The 8,442-nt window shown below is 36.1% G+C and overlaps 1 pseudogene; it reads right to left on the minus strand.

Moving 5' to 3' along the window:
• Positions 1-2,802: 2,802 nt before the first annotated feature.
• Positions 2,803-4,283, minus strand: LOC104853282 (annotated as a pseudogene).
• Between the last annotated feature and the right edge of the window lie 4,159 nt (positions 4,284-8,442).

The following is an 8,442-nucleotide window of genomic DNA, read 5'->3' on the forward strand; positions in this document are numbered from 1 at the left end:
TTTTTTTTTTTTTTTTTTTTTTTTTTTGGTATCAGGGATTGAACTCTGGTCCTTGCGCTTGCAAGGCAGGCCACCGAACTGCTGAGCTAAATCCTTGGCCCTATGCCCTTTAATTTAAATTGATATCAAAATTATCTTTTTTCATAACTCTGTTTTTCCATAGAAAATATTATATTTTGAAAATGACCATTATAAACATACCACAATAACATACTTAGAATTCAACCTTTTCATGATAACCAATGTAAACATTTTATAATAACAATATATTTAACAATGTTTATTGGGGGCATATCCTCTCAGAAGGCTATGAAAATTATTGAGGCTCCCATTAGTGAACAAAGACCAGAATAATTTTTTCTGAGCAGCTCCCCTTTTTTAATTAATAGTATATCCAGACCTAAAAGTTTATATTTAATTATTTTGAAAAAAAATTAGCTTGTAAATTAGGTTGTAGAAATTAACAAATGATTTGTGTCTTTGACATCTTTTTGATAAAAAATATTATTGGACAAACAATTGGGCAGATACAGACAAATATATAAGACAATTTATGAAACTAGAGTACACTCAAATATATTTGGCCAATTGAATCATAACATCTCTTTTAATTAAGACTAGTCAAAACTTTTGCATCAATTAAAAGAGATCTCCTGTAGAATTAGAATCAGAAGGAATGAAAGCTCTTTATGACTGCAAATGTAAACTTTTTATAACAAATCTGACACCAACAAGCAAACTTACTTTTTTTTGATAATTCATTTCCACATACCTTGTCAACATGTCTAGGCCTGCTGGTCTTGTATATCTCTCTTTATCTCTTTTTAACAAGACAAACATAAAAAATCCTTTCATGTCAAAAATATATCTCTTTTACTTATAGCTTTCTTAATATTCTGTCTCATTTACAATTCACCTTCTGCAACAAACTTCATCTGTTAACATTTTAAAGTCTTTTTTTCTTTTCTCAGATTGTTACAGCTTAAATTTTTTAATAATATAATTTCATTCAATTAGCAACTAAATAAATATAAATAAAAACAAAGAATTTTCTACCTCTCAATCTGGCAAATATTTTTAAACATGATATTTAGTGTTTATGAATGTTTTAAATGATTGTCAATCATATATGGTTGGTAATAATATAACTTTGAGCACTTTTTCCAGAAACAATTTGGTAATACATAAGATGCTTAAACTAACTTTTATCATTCCAGCAGTAATTTCAATTAGATATTTGCAAAATAACTGATATACAAGATTACTTTTGTTGATGTTGTTTGGGAAGCTGCAGATTAAACTCAGGGTTTTATGCATGGATTCCATATGTATTCTACCATTAAAGCAAAGCAATACTCTCTTCCCTCACAAGACTATTCCATGTGGTATAAGAAGATCAAACAATTAGATACACTGAACAACAGGGTAATAAATAAATTATGGTATAATCTTAGAATGGAATTTTACATAGCCATCAAAATATCACATTTACAGAATGTCTTGATGTTAGTTTCATGAAGCATAACACACCACACATATGATAAAGTACTGTTTATTAAAATATATGCATACATACATAGCAAAATACACAGAGAGAAATTATTACTGAAAGAACATATAATACAGACAAAGGACATATACACCAGATAACAAGCAATTGCAAAAGCAAAAGGTGTGAGGATAGACAGCAGAGGATACATATGTATGCTTGCAATCTAACTAGTACAAAGTCCACTGTGATTTCCTAACAGTTATATTACAGTAAAGTAAAAACAAAACAGAATAAGGTTATCTTATTGCCCAGGTAACAAGAAAAAAATGGTTAAAGAGAAATTTTGTTCACCTCAATATTAATTATAATCTATCCCTCCAGTAGGCATAAATTCAGCTGAATTAATAACACAGATTGGAATTCCATACTTGCCACTTAAAAGGTGTGTAACTTCAAGGAAAATACTTGGCTCTTTAAATACCTATTTCTTCAACTGCAAAGTTGAGACTAAACTAATAGCACCTATACAAACCAAGGAATCTGCCAGAGAAAAAATGAGGAGAGGTAGGTAAACTCATCTAGCACATTATAGAGCACAACTTAAATGTTCAACAAAGCAAATGTTCACTGCTTTTTAAATGACTGTCATTTACCTAACACACCTCCCTAAAGTTAATGTTCCTAAAGTTAAACATGTTTTCATAAATTAAACAGCAAAGTCTCAAAAGATACCCTAATAATAAAATGCATAAATTATATACTTTGTTATTTGTTTCAGTCTGGCACAGACAGAATGATGGTCATTTCTAATTGCATTCTTTGTTGGTTTTTTTGCACTGCTAAGGATCAATTCTAGAGCCTTGTGAACATCAGACAACTGCTCTACTACTACTAAATTCTATTCTCATCCCTTTATGATTTATTTTTTTTACCAGATCCACTAAACCCCTGGCTCCACTTTTAAACACATTTTATATGTATTAAGTTATGAGTTCAGTATTGTGGGAAACTGTGAGAACACTCAACATAAACATTATACAGAGCATATTTTCTAAAATGATACATAGATAGCCCTATGACTTTCCCCAAAAATATTTTTCTTGCAAATAGTCTACAAATTTATACACTATTTACACATTTTTATTCTTATTTTACATCTCAAAAATACTGATTTTTCTTTAAAAATACTGACTTCTGTAGCAGTTTCTAAGATATCTTTTATCTGGGTAGCAAAATACAGGGTCAATTTTGCAAAGAGATATGGATTCTCAAACATCTCTTCATTTACTTTTAACCAGAAACAGTTCTCGGATAATTTTTTGGGGTCAATCTCTCAAACTCAAATACATTCTTCTTGCTCCTGGATATTTGAAAACAGAAAATCTTTCACCAGTTAATTCTCTTCATGGACACTTTAGGTTTATAAATTTTTTTCTGCTTCATTCCATAAGGAAGATCAAGTGGTGCTCCTGGGGGAAGAGAAATTCCTCCAAGGGGTGGTGGTGCAGGAGACCCCCAATGAAAGGTGGTTGTGGTGGTGGTGGTGATACTGGTCCTATTCCATGTAATGGAGGTGATGGAGGAGGAGGAACTCCCATAGATAGAGGTGGTGAAGGTGGTGGTGGAGGTGGCCCAGCACCTGGCACTGGAGGTGATGGAGGAGGGCCTGGAGGTCCTAGTGAACCTGAGATCTATGTCCCTGGGCCCAAAGTTGCTGGATTTCTGTTTCAATTCCTTTGATTTTTTTTCTTCTCTTTTTGGAAGCTCGGCTTGAGCTTCCTGTTGAGCTGTGAATTCTTCATCAAACTTCTTTGAAAATTCCACTGCTTTTTGTTCACTTTCTTCAACTTTTGCCTTGTTCACATAAGAATCAATCAGATGAGTGAAATCAATGTCTAATCTTTGCCTATACTTGAAGTCTGGATCCATACCACTGCAGTGCAGCACTATCTGTGAAACACACTCCTCAATTACCTTATAATACTGTAGCCTGATATAATAGTAATTTCTGATAAGCAAAAAATGTTGTAGAGTGGATAATAAGTAAGATTCAGCAGCAGTGTCTTTCAACATATTATATACAAGATGGTATACTTCATTCATATCATCCATTTCTGCTCGAATATCATTCAGATGGTGAGAAAATTCAGTTAGGTCATCCTCTGTTTTCATCAAAAAGGTTCAACTGAATATCAAGCTCCTCATTCTCTTTTTCTTTTAGACCTGGTAATATCGCTTTTAGTCCTGAATGAAGGAATTAATTCCTTAAATGTATTCAGAAATCAAGTTCATATAGAGAAGTGACAAGGGCATTGATAAACTGCATGCACGCCAACTGTAATTGCAAAGCTTCATGATTTTCTAATCCTTCCACAGCTGGTGAAAATCATTCCCTGTTATTTCTTTCTGCTGCAATAGTTATTGCCCCTAAAAGTTTATCCAGAATGTTCTCTTCACCAACAATGCAAATAGCAGAAAGTATTTTTACTATTTCAATCATCATGTTGGGCTTGGGATCAATTGCTCTTGCCAATAGTAAAAGACTTCTTTCATCTCCTAAAATCCTTTGCAATCCAAACTTATTATTCATAAATGCTTTGAGGCACTGAATTAGTTTATATTGATTCTTCTTATCAATATTTTCTTGCTGTTTTTTGTCCAGAAGTTTTTCCAACACATCCAATAAGAGTCCAAGACCTTCATGGCCAAAGTTGTACCCAACTGGTATTTTCTTGCTGTTTTTTGTCCAGAAGTTTTTCCAACACATCCAATAAGAGTCCAAGACCTTCATGGCCAAAGTTGTTAACCCAACTGGCAGGATTACTGGTTAAAGAAACCCTCAGGGATTCTAGGCAGTTAAGTTTCTCATCTGGAATACCAGATCGCAATTCATGAACATATTCTTGTGAAGACAGGGTACATTCATGTTTGCTATTTTTCAGCCCACCCATAACTTTACTTCCAACTATAGATTTGGCAGTAGCAGAAATATACTGGCCAACCATCTCACGCCTGGTGGTAAAATCTTTGTTTCTTAATGGAGCTTCTTTTCTTCATTAAGGTTCATACCCTCCTGACGAAAACAGCAGCTACTCCCAGTGTCAGTGAGGCCCTGAGCTCCTCCTCCAACAAGAACAACCTAGTTCACACCAGGAAAACCATCCTCAGCAAACTTCTCCTAGAAAATCAACCTGTTACAGTTTAAATTTGACTGGCTGCCAATAGGACAGTATTAACCTTGAGGGTTTTGTTTGTTTGTTTGTTTTTGGTACGGGGATCAAACTAGGGTCCTTGCGCTTGCGAGGCAAGCCACTGCTGAGCTAAATCCCTGGCCTTGAGTTTTTTCTAATCAACAAAGTACATAAAAAAGCAAATTAACCCTGTAATCACAACTTAAGAATTTGCAATGTACAAGAAATTTTTTATGCATACCAATTAAACATCAACTCAAATTGAAACAAAGATATAATTTATCAAATAGTTAAAATCTGTAACTTGATTTCTCTTGTAAAATTTCTTGATATCTGGTAAAGCGCAGTTGAAGGTTTTCTGGATTTATGTTGGCATCAGACTGATAACATAGTGCTGGCCTTTGAGCTATTCACTATTTTCCTAGTTAGTTGCAACAATGGAGTTGTTTTTTTTTCAAGTTTCCTGTTTCTATACTTTTTCTGACATTGGCAGCAGATTGAGTTACAAAAACAGTATTCATTAGTTCACCCTGGGTGGTAACTTTGTTCCAAATCAGCCTAACTTTTCTTCTGTCTAGAGTTCCCTCTGGGGGCCAAGACTGGCTTAGCTGAGACTGTGATTACTCACAAAGCTTCCTGAGTATCTTTGGTTTCAGTTTTATCCCATAATCCCCCACAAAGTCTTTATCAAAATTATTGATCATACATTCAAGTGCAGTAGGTCTTAACTGTTTTGAGCCCATGATTTACAAATTTTCCTACCCATGTGAGGTGTCACAAGACAAACAGGGATTGGGTACCATTCTGGGGAACAGTCTCACTTTCCATTCAGCCTGGCTGTGGGCTTCTCAGTCACTTCTGGTGCAGTCAGACTATGGAGAATTTCTTGTCACAAGAGTCTCCATTTTGTCCTTTTTAAGCATGACCACAGACTCACAGGATGGACCCATACAAGCTCTTCAATGCCAGGTGGGCTCCTTAAGTGCAAGTACCCCCTCCCTTTGTTTTGGTGCACAGATAAGGCTACCAATAGCTTTCATATCTTATGTTACTCACTTTCCTAACTGAGTCTCTTTCACACACACAGTCACACAAGAAGTTAACAAATTCCCTCCCTGGGGCCACTTACAAAGTACAATACAAAATACACAAAGCACAATAACAAATTGAGTACACAAATGAAACCCTCACAAATGGCAAAGAGTGATTAGGCCTTCACTCTGTATTTTGTCCAAATTGAGGATATAAATCTTCACAAATGGTAGAGTAGGGAGTCTAATCAGGCCTCCAATCTGTAACCTGCCCAAATGTTCACTTAAGAACCAAAACAAAGAAAAACAAACTAGGGAGTAGCCCAGGGGATATCACCACTCAGGTGGATGATTCCACTCACTTGCCTTCCTTCTGCTGTCTCTGTCCCGGGTTCAAGCGGCCCACTGTTGGCAAGCTGGCCTTCAAGTCCTACAAAGGGAACCCACAAAATCCCAGGGGCATGCCTTTTCCCTTTCAAGGAGGCAGATGACTTCTCCCTCCAGTGGAACTCGGGTTGAGGCCCAATATGGGCCATGTCAGTTAGCCCTTTCCTTCCCAGCCAACACATCACATGTTATGGAAGGAATTGGTAAGTGACACACAAAGAGGAGCAGAACAGAAGTAAAATAAAAAATATATTTCATCAACACAGGTCAATTGCACCTAAAAGCAGTGCCAGGATTGACCTGACCTAGTTTTTGTGAGACACTACTTCTGTATCAACCACAGGTGGAAGGAAAGGAGGAAAAGAAAGGAGTCAGGGCTCTTCAACCTCATTTTTGTCTTCTCTCAAGGGTGCACTAGATGTGGGATGTTTGCTCACAATTAAAGGACAAGGAACCACATAGACCATGCTCCATGTAGAGAAATTTTCAGGGCATATAACAGAGCTCTGGCCATGAGCATGCTTCTTCTGAGGAAACCAAGAGTTATATTTGATAACATCTTGTCACACAGGAGAAAGCAACTGGGTACTGACTTTAGTGCCAGCTTGATGCAATATATTTGCCAATAAAGAGACATAATGCTATACTTTAATTAATAAATTCTGCCCATGACCCTAGTTAGAAAAAGTTTTCTGCACACACTTTTGTTTTCTTGTTGGCCAGCTGAGCTCATCTCCACTGTGGAATTCCTTGTCATTTATTCCCAATACTTTATTTCCATTTGGGTGAACTTTCCTAGTTCATGTTCCTCTTTGGGTGACACTTGTGAGAACCAGCCTATGAGTCTATCCCCAACTAACGGGCAAATGAGGATGAAAGACAAAAGAAACAAAGATAATTTGGAATGAGGGGGCCAGGGGCCTCTTTTCCTCTAGTAGACAAAGCCGTAAGTATTTGGTTCTTCTTGCTTATACTGACTTAGACATGGGTACAAACAATTAGATTAATAGAAGATTCATCTGACTCTTATTATCTGTACCATGTACCCATGTAAACATCCAGTTTTCAGCTGTATTGACTCTTCTCTGGAACTTGCAATGTGCTATCATGCCTGCACATTGCAAAAGGAGGTAGAGCTTGCTGTTTTTCTCTTTTTTACTTGCAGAGAAGGTCAATTAGGCCTTGATCCTCATTATCTGGTCTCCTACAGGGCAGGTCATTTTTAAAGGGTCTGAGTTTTGAACGGCTGCTTTAACTAAGTGGATTTATGTGACTATTTTGTGATCTTTTCAGATATTATGCCACATGGCAAGAAAAGTCTACATTTTACAGAATATTTCAATGTTTTCACAAATGATCTTTGTGAATGATTCTAGTAGATTTATATGCAAGCTTATTTCTTTTAAAAACAAAGTTAATCTTAGAAATATTTATGTTAAACAACTTTTTGACATACTTAAACTGTAAGAAGTGTTTTCCTACTTTATATAAATCCTTGAAGGTGCTGTTGATGCACATACTTAACCATGACGGAATTCTGGATACACTATCCCAAACTAAACCACCTTGGCATTTAAAGAATTTAAACTGAAGGAATTTCAGAAACAGAATGTATAGCAGGGAATTTCTAACCTTCTCTGGAGGCAGCTCATAAAACTTTCTGTGAAATGTTCCTTTCTTATATCCACAGGGAAAAAAAAAGTCCTTATCTCTGAAAAAAAACAGAAAATAATGTACATGAACAAGGCTGGGTGTTGGTAAATATCCCCCAGTTTAGTACTCATAGCTTAGACCCTTTGTCCTACTGATACAGGAATGATATCAGACCTCTGATTGATATAGGGGAAATATTACAACTCCCAACCTGCCAGATGTCAGATATGTCACTTTAGTATTTCCCAAGATAGAATAATGAATTCTAAGGAACAATGGAAGTTAAGTGAAAAAAATATTTATTGAGAAATATAGCTTCTGAGAGGTAGTAGGTGTCCCAAATGGGTTGCTGAGGACCCCACTTTACAGGGGAAGTTTTATACAGCAAAATCAGGAGGTGGGTAAAAAATCACAAAGCCAGTATAATGTGCAACACAACCAATAAGATTACAAGTATAGATGCTTAGGTAATATTGATCTAATGGGGAAGCAAGTCACATACAAGTATACATGGAAAGAACAAAGAATATTTTAGGAGGGTTATGGGTCCAAGGGTCTTTGTCACCTACTGAGGTGACTGTTGATCTAGACTTTATTAGGTTAGGTATTATCACTTATCTCATCCAGAGGCCTGGTCATTTCATCATTGTCCTGAGACCTGGCCTCTAACTGATGCACTTCTAGAGAC

Source organism: Fukomys damarensis, unplaced genomic scaffold (assembly GCF_012274545.1).
Source record: "Fukomys damarensis isolate Sample0158 unplaced genomic scaffold, DMR_v1.0_HiC HiC_scaffold_35, whole genome shotgun sequence".
Taxonomy (NCBI): Eukaryota; Metazoa; Chordata; class Mammalia; order Rodentia; family Bathyergidae; genus Fukomys; species Fukomys damarensis.